Source organism: Camponotus vicinus, unplaced genomic scaffold, assembly GCF_025532165.1.
Source record: "Camponotus vicinus isolate PSW18456_S1 unplaced genomic scaffold, iyCamVici1.0 SCAF_12, whole genome shotgun sequence".
NCBI lineage: Eukaryota > Metazoa > Arthropoda > Insecta > Hymenoptera > Formicidae > Camponotus > Camponotus vicinus.
This window is the reverse complement of record NW_028141948.1, coordinates 10,881,766-10,902,061: the sequence shown is the minus strand read 5'-3', so window position 1 is coordinate 10,902,061 and position 20,296 is coordinate 10,881,766. Positions and strand designations below refer to the sequence as shown.

The 20,296-nt window shown below is 30.9% G+C and overlaps 2 protein-coding genes across 6 annotated transcripts in view; one reads left to right on the top strand and one right to left on the bottom strand.

Annotated features, from left to right (window-relative positions):
* The window catches only part of LOC145963548 (uncharacterized), a 162,151-nt gene that overhangs the window by 17,347 nt on the left and 124,508 nt on the right, over positions 1–20,296 (bottom strand). The window lies entirely within an intron of this gene.
* Positions 1–20,296, top strand: part of LOC145963546 (neural cell adhesion molecule 2) — a 130,216-nt gene that overhangs the window by 2,059 nt on the left and 107,861 nt on the right. The window lies entirely within an intron of this gene.

Here is a 20,296-nt window from a genome sequence, read left to right as displayed (position 1 = left end):
AAAAAAACTTAAATAATAAAACATTAAATAGCTATTGTGTATAATTAAATATTAATTTATCAAATAGGTAAATTTAAATGTAATCTGTCTGCGTTATCAAGATTAAGCTTCCGAATAATATATTAATATATTATATAAACTTGCCATAAATATACCACACATTATATATCAAAATAAAATATATTAATATTTATACATATTTCCATCTAGCTTACAATTTTGTATTTACTTGGTTTACCACTAATCCTAGATAAGTAGACGTTCAGTGAATCATTAGACCACTTGAGACTGCCTTCCTCTCTCTCTCTCTTACTACTTTACCGTAAAGCTATCTGACGTAGCTACTGAGTTGCGGTTCCAAGGATCGCTGTTCCGAAGACGCTGTTTACAAGAGTGCATCCTGGACTCTATTTGAATCTACGAACCGTGTCTTTGTTTACCTTCTTATCCGTGAGTGCTCTTCGTCTTCTGAGCATTAGTAGTCAAAGTTGTTTACTTGCTTCCATTTCCTTGGCATAGTGTGTATCAAAACCCGTACCCAAAATTAGATGTAAGAGATTTAAGTTTACTTATAGACCGTGGAAATAGATTCTTAAGATCCTTATTAATAAGTTGAAGAAAGTTAACAAATTAATTCGTTATTTACCTCTCGCGGTTCATCAAAATCAAAATCGTTTTAACTTCAATATGCTTTATAAGATCTCTACTAATAATCGCCACTAATGTATTTCTTGTCGAAAACTGAGATAATTTTCTTTTAATTGAAACATCTCCAAAAAAAAGTCCATTTTATCAATGACTTTATAAGTAAAAATATCGTAAATTCAAAGATCTTATAAATCTTATTTAGACTATATTTGATCGATATTTTCGTGTCATTTCGAGCGGAAGTTAATTCTTTGCTTACCATAGTTTGCGAGTAGCGCTAGACATTTTTTCCGATTTCGTTCGTGTCAATAGCACGAGAGAAAACTTTCGATTTTCAAAAAGAATTGTTTCTTTTTTTTTTATAAGAAGTATATGTCATAAAGAAAGACAAGCGAGAATTATCATGAATTTTTCGATATGGCCTCACATCGTTAGATCTTCGAAATCAAAAATGAAATAGACACTTCATATTCACTTATAGCGTGTATCACGATATCGAACCAATTTAGAGGCTGATACGATATCGTGTTTCATGCGTGTTTCATTCGGCTTTTCCGTGCAGCTGCAAGCGATCCGGCATTAACCATTTACGGTCCAGTACCACCGTACGCCATCGTGCAGATTATATTTTTCCAGAACAAATTCGCTAGCTTAAGCCATTCCATCGCCCGAATGGGCAACCACTCTATATGCCATGAGTATTCGTTCATTATTTCTGCTAGTTCTAATTCGTTCGATACATTCAATACAAGATTTGACAGTCCACAATAAGCTGAGAATTAATGAAAATCATCAAATAATGTAAATACATTATTGATAATTATCCGAAAAATATATATAGATCTTTTTCTCAATAAATTACTACAATTTATATGGTTAATCTGTTTAACACTCGATATAAAGTAATAATGCTGACTTTTTCTCCTATAATGAGTCATTTTTTCTAAATTTTTCAATTTTCAATCGTTCAACACAGACCTTCAGACTTCAAACGTTAATAGATTGCAGTCACTTTTACACAAAATACATAAGTCATTTAGTCGTGTAATTAATCGATAAACAATAATGAATAGAATAGCAACAAAGCGAGATCTTGATCAGAAGGGACGTGCAATGGGATGAAGATTGAGGGAAATTCGAGTCAACAGCTACAGATACTGTTCCTGGTATGTATCCGTATAAAAGCACTCCCGCATCCGCCGAGCGAATCCAATGTTTATTGTGAGGTCACATCGGCGGAAACCACCGGTCGTTTGGCTCGCGAACCAATGTTTCCGAACTCCGTCCCGACGCGAAAAGCAGAAAGCTACGGCGATCGTAAATTCAATATCACCAATCGCATCATCAAATACGTTTCTGTTCCGAGAAAATCCAGACGGTCACTGATCTCGCAAATGACATTTATAAATGTTATTTTTATTTAATGAGCAGAAAATGCAGTTAAATATTATATTTAGCAGGACGTATACAAAATTGTGCATATATTGTATGTATTGTATATATATATCTTTGAAGCATATAACTAAATATTTATTGATACTGTTAAATACGGGAGATAAAGTAATGTTTAGTCTTTTATATATATGTGGTAATCCCTCTTTCCCAAATATTATAAATTAATTCCATTTTTATTTTTACGTATTTTATCCGTAATCTGCAAAATAAATTTTTGTGACATCAAAATCTTTTGTTTTCCCTAACTGGAGATAAAAATTAAAAATTATATCATATATTAGCATTATAGATTGATTTCTGTGCGAAAATGTACATCTCGCACGCGTGAACTAATCGATTCTCTCACAATAGAGAGTAAAGATTGACTAATCCATAGGTAACAATCCGGTAATAATCCGCATAGAATGGCAATAATCGTGGCAACAAGAGGTCTAGGACATGTTAGACAAACTTGTGATCGTTCTATTGGAAGATGAGCAAATGTCAATTACCAAAGCGCTTATAAGAGACAAAGTCTTCCTTAAGGCGGACGAATCCCTTTATTAAACGAGCTTATTAAAGATACGACAATAGAACAAAATTGTTATATGAATAATTAACTGGCAAACATAATGGCGTCAAATATCTAAACGTTAAACCAAGTATCAACACATCGTCGCATACGTATCGGTCTTTGGTCAAAGCCTTTACTTACTAGCTTGTATACAGATCCAGTCAGAAATTGCGCTTATGATATTGCTATTCTGATATGACACTCTCTGTAATAACGCGCAAATTTGCGAACATAATTCTAAGTAAATATCATAATATTTAAAAAAAATTGAAGTACATCTTTGAAAGATCTCTAGCCAAGACTTTCTAGATTGTAGTATTTTTATCTATATCTAAATTTTAATAAGAGACGTGTGCTATCTATATGTATATCTAAAGTTATTTGAAAATTTTCTTAAGCTTAATGCACAAAGTGTGAATAAAATTATATGTAATAATTATTCAATATAATATTCTTTACTAAATAATTATTCACGTAATTTTATATAATTCTAATATATAATTCTATATACATATATCTGATAAATATATTTACCTTAAATTTGATTTGTAAAACTCATCACTTAATTTTTAAATGCATAATTAATATATAAACGATAAGAGAAAATGAGAATAAGTTGACACATAAGCGCAAGGAAATGACTTACCTAAATTCATAACTTTTTAACGTAGCTCTGGGTTTATGAGCTTCACTATACCCGCTATTATTTCGCCTACTGCGTCATGTGTACACGGGAACTATTCGCCCATATATGTGCACCCATGTAAACATCACGCTGCAGAGGACAAAGACCCATTCCGTAGTCCCCTCTGGCCTAGCATGTCACGGAGGACTAGTGGGCCACTCGCGCCCTTCGTGATTTATTGCTGGCTGTTTACGTCTACCTCTAATTGCTCCCTTTCGCACCGGGAATAAGGACCCAGCGATATCCATAAAATGTGCTAAGTCGCACCATTTTGCGATTTAATTCTAAAAATACTGAACCATAGGTTGTCTGTCTATTGATAAATAGATTACTTTTACGTATTAAATTGCAATCATATGCAAAATATTGGTTGAATTTCTGTTTTCTTTTCGCTTAAAATCAATAATCCAAGAATAGTAACAAGTAATACGATATTACAAGAATAAAAAAATCACAATTTTTTTATATGATAGTTTTGCAACCATAAATGATTTAATAATTTTTGAGAGATATATTGTTAAAATTATCTTAATAAAATTCTCAATTAGATAATGATATATATAATTAAAATTCTGATTGGATATTAATTTTACGAATCGAATTAGATATAACTATAGAAATGGACTGATTCTACTCGTGAGAGTTATTCGGAACATATGTTGCTTAAATTTGCATTATAATGCACACTGCGATATGATATGAATGTACGTAACCGATATGACGCGCGTTACTTTCGAAATGAAATTGTCCGAGCAGAATAGATATGAAACTACAAATTTTAACATGTGTTAGCACGCTTCCGTGCCCGCTGTATACAGTATCTGTTTAATCAAAATGGTGGTGATAACTATGGAATACAAAAGCTATATTATAAGAATATTTTTCATATTATTCATTTCCAGTTTAAAAAAAAACAAAAATAAAAAAAAGTTAATCAAGCATTCTGCTAATATGATGGAAAAGAATTTGTTTTTTTGATAACATCAAATTCGTTTTACATGAAATATGTATTATAAGAAAAATGTAATATAATATGCATTATTAATTAGAGAAAGCAATATGTTAGTTATAGAGAAAACTATATAAATTTCTCATGTAATAGATATGTAAATTTATATTTTATATTTATATTTTCTAATAAATATTAAATTTAAATTTAATTAGGATTTAATGCTAATCTCTTTTTAGAATAATGGTTTTAAATAATGTTAAACAAATAAAGAATCTCAATTTATTTCAACTATTTGCACGTAACTTTTTATTACTTCTTATATATATTTCATTTATATATAAATAAAATATATATAAGTAGTAATAAAGAGTTGGACATATGAATAAATATGTAAGTAAGTAATAATAAAGCTGGATATGTGAAAATATATATTTTATTTATATATAAATAAAATATACATTATATGCACAACCTATCATATATATTTACATTATCTATCATATATTTATATTTACATTTGCACAATATTGTAATTACGCGCATAAAAATTAATCACTATCTATTATTATTTTAATTGCGATATACAATATAATAATAGGAAAGATCCTCTTAAAATCAACGTTGAAGAAGTTACTCCACATATTAAATTTAATTTTTTTTAGTTTAGCTTCCTTTTTTCACGTGTTTAAAAATTGACGAGGAGAATAGGAAGTGAAAAGTTAGATGGTGATCTTGTCACAGAGAAAATATGGGGATCAAGGCGCCGGTGTCACTTCCGTTCCGTGAAACCTCCCGGAAATTGTTCTTATCCCTTGATCCCTTGAGAGTTCATTCTGTCGTCGCTTCCTATAAAGCCGGAATGATCACACGACCTCGCCCGCTCGTCTATCTCGTTTACTACTCATCTGCCGATTATTCGTACGATATAAAAGAGTCTATTCTTCAAAAAAAGACATATTTTGGTAATTTTGCGCGCAAGTACTCACAACTTTTCTGGGACCGCAGAGAAAGAGAGTCGATGTAATCTTCCACAGTAGAAGAAACTCGATATGGTCAGCCAGTAGCGAAGTGATTTTCTCGGTAGGCTAGAAAACTAATCCGATTATATTTGAGATCGTATTTTCTTCGAAAAGCCGAGGCGCTTCTAACAAGGTGCTCCGTAAAAGCACCGTAAGTATTTTTCGATGTGAGGAAACGCGAAAGTTTCATACGTATGAGGAATAAAAAACCGAGAGATAAGCTCGAAGAAAATTTAATACGTACATGAGAAATTTTCTGAATTTGCACAGGATAATTTTCCCTTGTATTACAAGTATTGCATAGCTTTTACTGTGCTTTTACTACTAGCGGGAACTTAATTTATTATTATTATTATTATTATGTTTTCAATGTCATTATATAACAGTATTAATATTAACGTAAGATTAATCAATTAATTTTTCTTACAAAAACTGCAATAATTATGTTAATTTTTTTCAAATTTCTTCTCTAGTTATAGAAAGAAAAAGTCATTGCATATGTGTATGTATGTGTGTAAAAATTTATGTATAATATATTTGTAATTTATATAAAATTTAAAATTTATCAAGAATTGATAAATAGTTTGTTATATGACAAAGCATATATAAAGTAAGTTTACGTAAAGTGCATTAGAGAGAATATACATTCACACACATACAGACACACGCATATATGTAAAAAATTTATTTAATTTTTTATATTTAAACGCTCTTTTTAATTATTAATATCATTGACACTTTTAAAAAATTACTAAATTATTATTATATGTTTTATTGTCAGCAAATCATGACAAATATGATTTTAATTAATATGTTGATCATTTGAAAAATTATTTATAATTGTAGTATTATAATGAATCAATCAATGTAATCAATTGTCGCTTTTATTTGTTTTCAGTTTTCGGCTGAAAACTCATTTTTAACAAATAATATCGAACGTGAAAGGATTTTGATATAACCCTCGTCATACGAATACAAAAAAATCATCAAAACATTTCTCATTTATTTGTTCATGAAACATATTGCCAATGCAACAGATAGTATATTAATAAAGACGAAAATAAAAATTTATTCACAGATATCTCTCGGGATTGTGAGAACCTTCTATTTGTATAATAAATAACGGACGACTCATTTTTATTCAATGTCTCGTAGCACTGCCACTTTTATTGGTCTCTTTTATGTTGGAAAAAAAAACACATTTCGCTATTTTTGCTACCTGCTGCTTTGTGATTTTTTTTAAATGAATGGCTCGCAATTTACAAAATCTCACAAGTTATGTATATAGCTTTGGCTAAAAGTACATTTAATAATATTTCATAATACAAACTAATCAATTCTTGTGAAATACTCGAAACCGAGAAAACATTGCATAAATAATATAAAAAATATTTTATTATTTCGTGTACTCATATGTGTACGCAATGAGACTTTGTATATCATAAATATTGAAAATTTATTAATAAAGAGTTCGAAAATTCTATCCTTCAATTTATAAAAGCTGATTATCGGCTTGAAAGAATTTTTTATATAACTGTTAATATTGATTTTAATTAAATTTCGTTTATAAAATCTTAATCTCATATTCTCAGTGATCGATTCTGTTATCCCTTCTAAGTATACTGGCAAGGATTCTATCCCAGATTGTACAACATGATCTTTTCGAGAGCAGATGGATAACAATTTTTCCAGGCTAATATGGATCTATACTCAAAGCAGTAAAGTCCATACTTCGCTGCTCGACATTCGTTTGTCTGCATATGCATTGATCTCCCGACGTGTGCTTGTTGACCGCGCGGATCGAGAGCAGCGAAGCAGTTTTTCGAGACAGAAAGGAAGATAAACTGAATCGATTGTGCGGTGAGACCATAAAAACATGAAATAAAGATTCCGCATCGAAGCCGGGCGGTTGGTTGGCTCTCCTCGCTGTTGCGAGAGACGATATTTGGCTCCAAGCATATTTTCGGCGTCGACTTTTATTCGGTTCACGTACCACCCGTGTCGTATGTATAGCATTGTGGTGGTTCCTGGCTATCTTCTTTTCTCCGTCGTAAGAAAATTTCTTCTTCCTGCCTCTTTTTCCTCCCTCGCTTGCCTCTTATGTCCACCGCCTCATATCCTCTCTCATTTCCTCGCTCATTGCATCTTATAGACTACGTGTTCCGTCCTTATCAATCTACCCTTTTTCCTGTTCTTATCTGTCTCTATCTGTTTCTTATATCGCCTCCCTATATATCAGGTGTCCCAAAAACAGCAAATAATGACTAAGCCGACAAATATGTTAATTGTTTAACAGTAAAATATTGAAAGTATTACTAAAGATGAACAAAAATATGATACTTGAAGTAGAAAATAAAACCATTTATATTTCTTAGATCATATAAATGATTAATAGAAAATAATAATTAATTTGTATTTAAATTAAAATTTTACTTAAAATATATATTTGTTTTTAAGATTAAAAAGTGTTTATTTTAAATATATATTTGAAGTGTACGTTCATTACTGACAGATATGAAATTACTCAATCGTATATATTAAAAACCTTTAAATATATATCAATTAAAAAAAATGTAACTTTCAATTTATTTCAATTTTATTATTACTTTAATTTTTAATTGTACATCAAGATATTTAATGTCAAATATTGCTACGAAAAAATTTATTCTAAATTTGCTAAATAAAATCTCGCGCATGGAAGGATTATAAGACACATTGTATATACCTTCATTCTTCTCTCTCGATCGTTTCGTCTTTTTCTGCTCACATCCTTCCTTTTCCTCTCCAACAAACTACACACCTTCGTCTGTATCAATCTACCTTCTTTTTTTTGTCCCTATCTCTCTGATCCTCTTCTTCCACATGAACGCTATTCGTTCTTGACAGCTCGTGCAACCTCGTGCATTCACCGTCTCCAAGACTTCCGCATTCGATCGTCGGCTCTCGGCCAGACCAGTACGGTGATCATACATACGGTACATATTGTACATGTCGATAGCAATAGTCGATTTCATAAAAACATACGACCTCGCGAAAAGATCCCGTATTCTCCAGACCCACCGTCGTAAAATCGACGTCGATACGTTGCAAGAAGGCTCGTCGAGCGATTTCGCCGCGTCAGGGAATACGTTCGTACGTTCTTTCGTCGACATCGTCGACGGATCACGGCGAGATCGACGTCCCGGCGATCATCTTCCTTCCGTCGAGCTGGGACGGGAATATCCGGTCGCGTTGCGACGTGCGACACTTCGTGAAACGCTCACAACGATGTCTACGTGAACACGTGCAAATATATCTAATCCGCCTGCGAAATTTCGCCGACAGGATTGAAATTCCCGAAACGGTTCGCCGCATGAACTTGCTGCTCGGTTAAAGGATAATCGTCGCCGGTGAAATGCATCTCGCAGCCAGCGAACGGTTGCGGTCTGAAGTGCAGATCCGCTTGGACTTATTTTAGCCGGTGATATAGTCGGACGGGATAGTTAAATATCCTTCCATTGTCATGACATCGGAAATCTCGTATTTAATGGTAATATTAAGAATAGCTCTAATTATGTTACGATATTATTTAGTTAAAACGAAATGTTATATCTTGCATTAACACAATTAATGAGCAATATTTGAATTCGTATACAAATAATTACATTTATTAATTATTCAGACTCATACACTTCATTGAATTTTTATAGTTCTCACCTCTTTCATAGATGATATTGGCAGTGCTCTATGATTTTTGTCGGGCTATTAATCACCCTCAAACTTCACTTTTCTGTCCCAATATAAAAGTCGTAAAATTCAAATGCTAAAGCGAGTTTAATTGAATCGGCCGTTATAAAAAAGACGTAAAGTTCTCGGGAAATTTCCAATTAGAGGAACAAAAGCCTAGCTTTTTTGCCCAAGTACCAAGAGAAAATTTTTCATTTTTCGCTTAAATGAATGCAATTCTCACATACGTATCTTCTTCAAATTTTATTACTTAGCCATATTAAGATCTGCGTTCTTACAAAAGGTTGCTATTAACACAAGTCTATTGCAAAAATTTAATTATATCTATTAATATCTATTAAAATTTAAAATTCAAAAAAAAACAACGATGAGAAAAATATAATATAATATAATAAAAGAGCTTCTCCCCGATTCGTTTTGCACGTAACTGATATTACATCAATCATTGTTTAAAGACGTTCTATTGTTTACAGACGCTATACATACAGTTTACGATCGCGAGAATGAATGAAATATGTAGTATACTGATGACGATAATCAGTTTAACTAGTGTTTTACGATTTGGTGGGATATAATTCCCGCTTGTAACCCCAACGTATTTCTGCGTCCTCCACTTTCATTTGTGAGTTCCTTTACGATACGAACATACGATGCACCTGACCCTAAATCGTATCTAAACATTGAAGCAACTGCACGAGCACGAGAACTACACGTGCGCATTCTGTGCGACGCGTCCATACGTGCACTCAGTTCGCTGGCGTTGCATTTATTAATATGAACACGGAGGGCGTCAATATCATAAATTTTGTCGCGCAAAACAACGAACATACAATGCGACTCTAGGATGCAAACGATGCAAAAGGCCAGGATGAAAATAATAACAAAACTAAATGCATAGCAAACAGTATTTTTAACATTGAAGAAATAAAATTTATTCAACGTATTAATATATATATATATATATATATATATATATTTTTTTTTTTTTTTAAGTTTAATTGTATAATTACGATACGCGATGCATATAAATACATATTTAAAGTCATTATGATGTACAAAGAAGAGAAATAATTTTAATGTTATGTAAAAATTGCTTACTCCGCCTTGTTGAAAGATATAAATGCACACGTCATATGTATGTGTGTATCTGTATGTGCATGTATGTGTGAAAGTATATAGAGCGGATATCATTAAGGTCATAAACTTTTCTTGCGCTTATCAGCTCTTTTTTGTAGGCTTTAGAAGCAATTCTACTTGAACAAAAATTAGACGAAAAGAATACCTTAGAAATATTTTAAAGTTTCATTAGCAAACATCTCTCGATAATTACGTAACTTTTAGAATATTCTGCACATTAATAACTTGGTCATTTCTTGCAATAATTTACTTCGCTTTATCATAAATGAAATTTCGATGGATTAAAGTCTTAATGTTTTTTAAAAATATTAATATAATAATTACTGTCAAAATACAAATAATTAACATCAAAGACATTAAATAACATTTTTCACTTGTTTTATTGTGCACATTCATCCCCTAAAGCACATTTATAAATCTCTATAGTATGGAGATATTTTAATATTTTTACCGAAAAAATTTTATAAATGTTACTATAAAACTACGAAATATGTATTGTAGCTTCGTAATTAAAATACACGCTACGATGAATTCTAATTTTGACGTTACGAATTTCCGCAAGTCGAGTATTTCCTACTTTATCCAGTTAACAATATCTACATCGTACCTCGCGTGTGCGGGATTTAAAATAATCAGCTTCCGAATTGAAGCGGAGCTTTTCGTAATTACCTCGTTGCACAGCCAGCGGAGAAAGTCAGCCGGCCGTAAAATTTGCAAACGCATTCACTGGCGCATTTCGGTTTGCCTTCGTCGTCGTCGGAAAAACAAGCTGGTCATAACGATCGTGACACGATAATCGTCAGGTCGAACGTTTAATCGCGCGCTGGGAACACGCGATAAAATCCCATTCTCAAACTTTATAGAATCGCGAAATCCCGCGCAAAAACAATGCGAATTAACTTCTGTACATATAATTTATTAATTGTCCATCATCCCGATAAAAGCATTTTCTCTTCGATGAAATATTACTAAAAATGAGAGAAACTGAGCTTCCGTACACACGGGAGAGGAAAATATAACACGCGCTTTCGATATAATTTAAAAGATCCGAAACTAATCGCATCGTGATCGTTGGCTATCTCTCTAAAGCTTGCAAAACAATAATGAACATTCGAGTGTATATATTTATTTTAAATCGGTCAATTACATGATCGCATTAAACCATTTATGGATAATTAATACGCCGCCATTGCGGTCTGTGCGCGTTATTGCTAATGTTTACCAAGTTATTTGGGGTAGACATAATTTAGTTACCGCTCATCTTCAGTCAGTCTTTTTTGCTATTACAGGTATTATCAACAAATTATTTCCCACCGATTTAACAGCCCTATATATACTTTCGTGATATATATAAACTTTTTAGATTCTTCAAATCTTTTCTTCAGATTTTTCTAAATCTTTCTTTTAGGAAGAAAAGTTATACACACTCACACACACATATATGTATATATTTAAAAGATATTGCATGGTATAATGAAATATATATTTTATTCATATATAACATTTTATCGTACTTTTACTTACTATTTTCTTTAACGAGTTTAAAGTCGATTTTTGCTTAAGAAAAATTTAATGTATATAAACACTTTCATTTTATGTATTATATATTTTCTTTCTTTTATAATTTCCTTACTTATTTTCTTTATTTTCAATATTAATTATCATGATAATTAAATTACATTAATATTTAAATAATAAATGAGAAATTAACCTTAAGTATTTGATTAAAATTTAAACAGCTAATTTAATATTTATACAGCAAAAATCTTATTTTTATTTATTTTTATTAATTTTAAGAAAGTCTATAAATTTATAAAACAAAAGACAGATTCTTTGTTATCTCTGATGCAGAATATCAAAGTTTGTACATACGATTATTAGTACATATTTTAAATAAAGAACAAAAAAACAGAGGCTAATTTAACCTTTACAATAGCTTAAGGATGATAATGATTGATAAGAGCAAGTAATAAACCGGCATGATGAATGAAATGCTGATGAACAAGAGGAAGAGAAGCTGTTTGACGAACACCACAAGACTATCCTACGTCTGATCTGCAAACCGCCAACGCATAACACACGAGGTCCAATTAGAATTTATGCGGCTAAGCCAGGCAGAAGTGGTCGATGCATATGCATCGGATGTAACGCGTTTGCATAGTTTCAGAGGATACGGCGGCGGTCTATCGACATTTACAGACCAACCGCGAGATTTCGAAGATCTTCGAGACGAGTCATCTCTCCATCATCTCGTGCTCCGACCTCTCCTGTCTCTTTCGCTCTTCCGGTTGCTCCATCGTCTGCGGCGTTCATGTGGCGGTCATTAATTGATTCTCACGCTGAGATACCGCTTTCTCGTTGACGATGGCTCGTAAATTTTACCGTCGTTTCTGCGCCTGCGAGGAACGACAGTAACGACGTTGGATCGCTTCGGATCTCCGACGATAAAATAGCAAAGTGAAATCTCCGCGTCTCCCGTTACGACGACTATAATATGAGAAAATAAAATTTAGCGCGCATTGAGTTTCACTGATACCCAACACTCGCGCGATCCAATTTTTCATGTTTGCAATTTTGCCTATATAATGCAGCACATGAAGAGAATAGTGAGATAAATATAAAATGATAAAAAATGTGTGTGTGTAAAATTCTTGCCTATTATTTTACACATATGCATATGAGATAAAAATTATATATATAATTTTTATCTCACACACATATGTATAAAAGGAGTGTACTGTTTATTATATATATAATTATACAAGGTATAATAAATAATATATCTCAATAATGCATGAACAGCAGGTATTAGAAAATAAAAATATAATCTTCAAATAAAAATAGGATATATGAGGGACAAGATATGATGGTTAGATATGATGTCAGCCCCATATTTCGGCACTTATTTCGACCCAATTTTTTAAAATGGAACCTAGTTTTTTTTATACATATTAGTTTTTCTCTATTTGGCGTAAAAATTAAAATGGTAAAAATAAAATTAATTAATTTATTAAATATTTTTTCAATTAATAACTCGTGAACATATTGAAACAATAGAATAAATGAGTATATATTAATTTTATACTCAGCGATTGAGAGTAATATAAAGTTGAGAAATTATGATGATTGATTAATAATAATATATATTATATATATTTTGTCAATACACATTTATAGATAACAATATATATATAATCATAAATATATTTTGCGTATACGATTTTCGAACAATCGCGTTTTAATTAGCCATCGACTTTAGTAATTGTATCGAATCGTACATTAGAGCATGAAATTACCGATGCCATTTATGAATTATTTGGTGATTAACGGAATCGCATACATGGAACAGATCGGCTCAAAGTCGAACGGAATGACTTGTTAATATATCATAAATAACTTCGTATTTTATTTATAATAATATGCATAATAATATACATTATTTATAATAATGATTAATACTTATTAATCATATAGCATAAATTCAGCATTTGTACATTAATGTAGCATTAATTTATTAAAAGACGTATTTCATGAAATAACAAGATAATATATAATTGTTTTATTAAAATTTATTACAAAGGCACATAAAAATTTAATGCAATTATTTCTTAAGATATTAATTATTATAGGAAAAGGCTTTTAATATCAATTTACAAAGATTTAGACTTTATAAAAAGATTAAGTATTTTTGTAGAAAGATTGATTTTATAAAAAGTCAGCAACTTTAAATATTAATATTTAAAACATAAGAATATAAATAAATATAACATTTGATGTGCAAATAAATATAATATTTCACAAATTAATTAAAATAAACTAACAAAGATCAATGCTAATTATATATGCATGCACACTTATGTGATAGAATACATAATTACAAAATTACAATCATTAATCACTTGGAATTTATAAAATAAATTCATAAGTACATATGTACATAAATAAAAAAATATTTTATGTAGTTTAAATTTTATTTTAAAAAATGTTATTTCATTATTAATAACACGTGCAATTCTTATTGCAAGTAATAAATAGAAATGTAATATTAAATTGTAACTGTGAAATTTGAAACTGCTAGCTTCAAAATAGAATTGAATATTTTAGCATACGTTTTATTGCAAAGAAACGATTACCGGATACAAACTGCACTGAAATACACTGCAAAATAAAAAATTGGTAAAAATTAAAAACACTGATTGGCTATTAGCTATCTGATTTCATAACGGAAATCTGTTTAATGGAGTACATGTTGTGCCAAATTTATTCGTGCTCACATATGGGTCAAGAAAGTTAGAGAAATTCATGTATATAGACTCTAAAAATATACATACATAGATGTATATATATATATATACACACATACTAAGAATAGTAGTAATATTGTGATATTCTTACGCATATAAATCTCGATCAATAAGTACTGCTTATTTGCGTCTCTTGTGAGTATTTCTCTAGAAATATTTTCATGCACTTTACGATTATAGAGCCACAGTGAAGAAGGTAGAGTATGAAAGTTGCAAAGTAAAGCAAAATGCGATACCGTATGAATATTGAATATACATAGTCCTTTAGGCTCCGTTATATTTCTACTGTAATATTTTACATTACGGAGCGGAGCTTTATATTATTGTGCGACATGATTTTAAAGTATTGAAAATTTTATGAAATGTTTCATGAGTTTTTAGTTACTACGCAGAGACGTGTGTCACATAAAAATTATATTTAATTACATATTTATTTTTAATGCTATAAAATAATATTTAATAAAATAATTATTTTATAGCATTAAAAATAAATGTAAAATTATTAGTTATTAATTAAAATTGTTAAATTTATTAAATTAATTAAAATTGTTAAATTTATTAAAATTATTAATTCAAATTATAAATTCAAAAAGTGATTTAAAAGTAACGTGTTTATATTAAATTTATTTTAATAATTGCATAAAGAGAGCAGAAAGTTGGAAAGAGAGATAAGAAAAAAAGAAGAATTTTCTCTCTCATATATTTATAATATTTCAATAATTTCAAGACTAACTATTTTATACACTATGAAAAATTGTTTTATTAGCAAAATTATTTGCAAGTAACAAACAATGTTACATATATAACATCTAGATATAATAAATAAAAAGTGAAACAAGTAAAAAATCGTGTAAAACAAGAATAAGACAAATTGTAAGACATTCAAGAATCGTTCACTAAAATCGAACTGATAGGGGAAAACTATGCAGTTTGTCGATCGGATGGTGAAACGAACATCGTTTCAGCTTGTGTGTAGAGATTTATCTATCAAGATTTATACGTCCGCCGTCGCATGTATCTTTGTTCGAAAAGGAAAAAGAACAATGGGGGACTTTATGCGGCCGGATAGGTACGAAGAAAGATCGATGCATACGCGCGGTACTTGCGAATAAGAAATCACGAAACGAGTGCTTTCGAAATCGGTAGCATTTTTCTCGAAACATGTACAGCAAAAGAGTACCTTTATAAATGCTCTATAAATGCGATAAAGAAGATCGGAAATGGTTGCAAAAAGAATATAAAACTCAAATTTGCATTAATTACATATTTTATATTGAAATAAATGGAAGTTAGCACTGTGTATTTGATGTTAGTAGAGACAAAGTGTCCTCGATCTCGATTCCTATCCATTTTCACCCTCGTTCTCCTCCTAACGATCGAGTTAAAGGCGAAGAAAGAAGTTTGAGCGCGGACGCTCGTTAGAATTGATATCGACAGTTAAATGCAGGCTCATTGATCGGTCTGACAGTCGTACCGTGAATTTAATGCATGCCCACCGACCCTGGTATAGGTGTTGTCCGGTAGGATCTATGTCCCTAATGTCAGGCAGACATACTGACGCGTACAAAAGAGCCTGGGGAAACGGAATGCACGGAGGCGTTTACGATATCAAAGCCACCTGGGAACGCTGCTCTGAAATGGAACAAAACTTGGAGATGCTTCCTACTTTAACCCGTATATATACGGACTTCCTTTCTCTCGCATAAAGGCAGCTCGATTCCTCGAATGCATCTCGCTTCTGCATACGCGTAGCTTCGATAAGAAACCCGTCTCGCGAACGAGAAAGCGCGGGGACAAAAAACGGCATCGAATCGTATCATCGTACATGAGCGTGATACTCGGATCGAGCATCGGAACGCGGATTACGGTAGAAAAACAAGACTATCTCGCTTAATGGAATCGTCGATAGCGAAAAAATTCTCCTACGAGACTATAGAAACGAAATACGACAGTGGAACTTTTCGAAAACGTGTTACAATATATAATTGTGGAAAGTGTTATGTATTTATTTTGAACATATCTGAATAATTCAGGATATTTTTAGTTTTCAAAAAATAAGGTAAATCTTCCGGTACAAAATGGCAAAAGCTAGGCAAGGCATCCTCGCAAAAGGCATATGTTGAATTTACGCGGAAACGCATCGATGCAGAGCACGTGCGGTGGCGAATGCATCGCGAAGAAGGAATCTGTTTTACGCGATAGCGCGAGAGGGCAAAATCGTGATCGCACGTTTTGCCACCCCTTGGCAATACGCTTGCATTGCGCTCTCCCTTTCTTTTTGAAACGAATTAATAAAATCAATTTTTTACAGATATTGATATATCTTTACATATCAAATCCATTAATATTTAGTAATATAAAATCATAGAGCTCATCACACACAGGAAGGCAACGGCAAATTGAAAATTCGCAAATTAAAATTTTACTTTATGCTGTTACATTTCAAAAAATTGGAATTTTTCATGAAGTGTCGACATATCTGCAAAAAGAAATACATACATATATCATCCAATTATTAAAAGCGAAACTTTTAATTAATATTTCTAATAACTTTAATAACGGATATGAATATGAATGTTCATTACCTTATGCATTTAAATGAAGAAAATGTGCAGATTTATTTTTTTCGATTCTATATTTTTTGTGATTACTTTTTATTTAATTTTTAAAATTTGAAAAATTCACAAAATGACAAGTTTAATATTATATTGGATAGTATATGTTATACATTAATTATATAAATAATATCAGGTTTGAAATTTTTCTCCATAAAATTAATTAGTCATCGCAGATGACATTTCTCATTTATTTTTAATTTTTTCTCTCTCTTTCGCGGGTTTTTTTTCAACATTTTCTTTTAGACAGCTACTTTTTTAACTTTCCATATTCACGTGTCATATTCACTTATTCTGGTATTTTCCCATAGTGTTCCAGACGCAAATTATATACGAGTTTATAATTAATTATTACTCTCTCTCAATCATTCTGTTCTTTTTATACTCATTTAAAATACACAATTCAATTTATAAAGAGTATTTCAAAAGTTTTATCTTCATCTTATTTGATTTTATTTAAACTTTTTTTTTATAATCTGCTCGTATCTTCTTAAGAAAAAATTAAAATTAACAATATGTACGAGTATCGTAAGCTCTTAGGAATCAGCAGAAATTCGAAAGTAAGAGATTCATAAATAAAGCTTTCTTGCCAAATTGAATTTTCTTTCCAAATTGAATCAAGAAATCCAATTTATATTACATAAATAAATCGCAAAATATCAATATTAATTATATTATGATATTCAAACAAATAATACAAAAAGGTGCACAAAATGAAAATCGCTGTTTTGCCAGTTTTGATACGACATGTTTACGAAATTGCCTTCCATATATCTGATTACGCATTAAATACATACAATAATCAGTGATAGTGATACAAAAATGTTTAGTAACGGTATTCAGCTCGATAGTACGATCAGGAGATCATTATTCACGGACATCCCCATTTCTGTCTACCCATTCCAGGACCTGCCATCTATCCCTTTATCGCTCGCGGTCGTTTGTCCTCGTAAAAAGAATCATTAACACGTACAACGGATTTCTTATCCTACTACCGCGCACCTTATATCGCCATTTTACCGCACCACGTTGAGTTCCTTGCGGAACTCACGGCAACTTTTTCCTTCAGCTCCATTTCTCTCTGTCTCCTTTATGTTCGCGCTCTGCACTTAACACGTCCCTTCCGAAATATTCATATGAGCTGCTTATCAGTATTCCTTTCGTGCATACATTTTTTGTAAAGCGCAACGATGCATGTCTTATACTTGCTAATTAAATTAATTTAATAAATGTGACGCGATATATTTCCCATCGGAAAGAAATTTGCGATAAGTAAATATATTAATTAATTAAGAAATAGCATCTCAATAGTACTTCAATTGATTGAAAAATTAATTAAATATTAATTAACTATTCTATTATTTGTTTCTATGATGAAAATATTTGTTACACATAAAATTATGATTTCTAAGGTTTTTAATACTCTGACATTAATAATAAATTATCTATGCTAAAATTAAATCTAATGAGAGCATTAATTAAGAGGATAATTAAAAATGTTAGTATTTTAAAAAGAAGAGAAATAAAATATGTTTTTAATTTATTTATTTAAAATACAATTATATTTTTATATGTTTATTATATATATTTAATAATTATTTTATTCATTATTCATAATATTTTATTATTTTAATTATTATGTATTTAGAAAGTTTAATTTTATTTGTAACTGAATGTAAAAAATGAGGGAATTGCATTGAAGGATTTATTATGTAATAAATATCGACTTCCTCGAGAAAATTGGGTGAAACAGACCATTAATCCGTAATAACACATGGCAGATCTGTTTGTGCGAGTCACGAATATATGCGAGATAACGTCTCGTCGTTATATTTCCAACCAAGTTAAACGGAGGTGAATTGCGGGATAAACCGCGTGCATGGTTCGTTCATCCATAAATTCCGCGGTGAAAAACGTCGCGGCGCTTAACCAGTATCGCAAACGACGGAGAAATATCGAAAGCCAGCTGCTCTCTCTCTCTCTCTCTCTCTCTCTCTCTCTCTCTCTCTCTCTCCCTTCTTCTGGTTTCGCGAGGAGCTTGCTTGTTCCTATATCCATGCGATTCGTAATATCCACCACCGCGCTTGGCCGCAGTTGCTGCGGCACGTCGAACTTATCCGGAAGTTCGCCAACTCCCAGATTGTGTCTCGCTGCTCTCCCGCGAGAGCAGTCCGTACCGTCGTTAAGTTATTTACTGCTTCACGATTTTATTGAGATCCGCGCCACGGCGTTAAACTTGCTTTACACTTTACGGGGTAAGCACGACCGGCGCTAAATCGTTCTCAGAGTCGAGTACTCGCTACTGGTCGATAACACACACACGCTTCCGCGTGTTTGAAACCGTAAAAATGTCAGGAAGAAGCACATTTATCGGTATTAACGAAGACCACAAACATGCAATGATTAAAGTTAAAGATGGATAGATGAGAGCAACGTAAAAGGAAAAACATAAGATATAAAATGTTAAAAAAAAATTTTAGATGATATATATAGCAAACACACTTAGAATATATTATCAATCTTTATTATATGTACATATTGAAGAGAGATGTCAGTATATAAATGTTATTAAAACAAAACTCTTCTATGTTGAAGATTTTATTTGCGATTTTACAAAATATATATAGAAATGCTTTTAAAAATATTAATTATAATATATTGAAAATTATTTATTAGCTATTATTTCATATAAGTAATTAATAAAACATTATTGTATATTATTAGTACCTATAAATATGTACGTCTATCTTTATATCAATAATCAATATATTAATAAATATAATAAATAAATGATTAAAAATAAACATATATTGCATACGTGCATAATAAACTGTCGAGACATATAAAGTAGTAAATTTATTTTTAGACTGTATAAATTATTAAAATAAAAATAAACGTATACTGTACGTATACTATAAATTGTCAAGTAAAAATTATGCATGTAAAGTAAATTAATTTTGCAACTGTAATAAATTATATTGCGTAATTTATTCGCTATTAATAAAAATTAACTTTAATTTAATTAAAAAGAATATATTACATAAAAGTATTGTTTACTATTGAAATATCAAATTAACAATTAAAACATCAAAGTTTATTATTTATTATAACAGTTAAGTATATTATGTTATATGAAATATCATTTTGTCGCTTTAAAGCATTTTAACAATTTAACAAAGAACGCAGAATGGCTTGTTTTTTT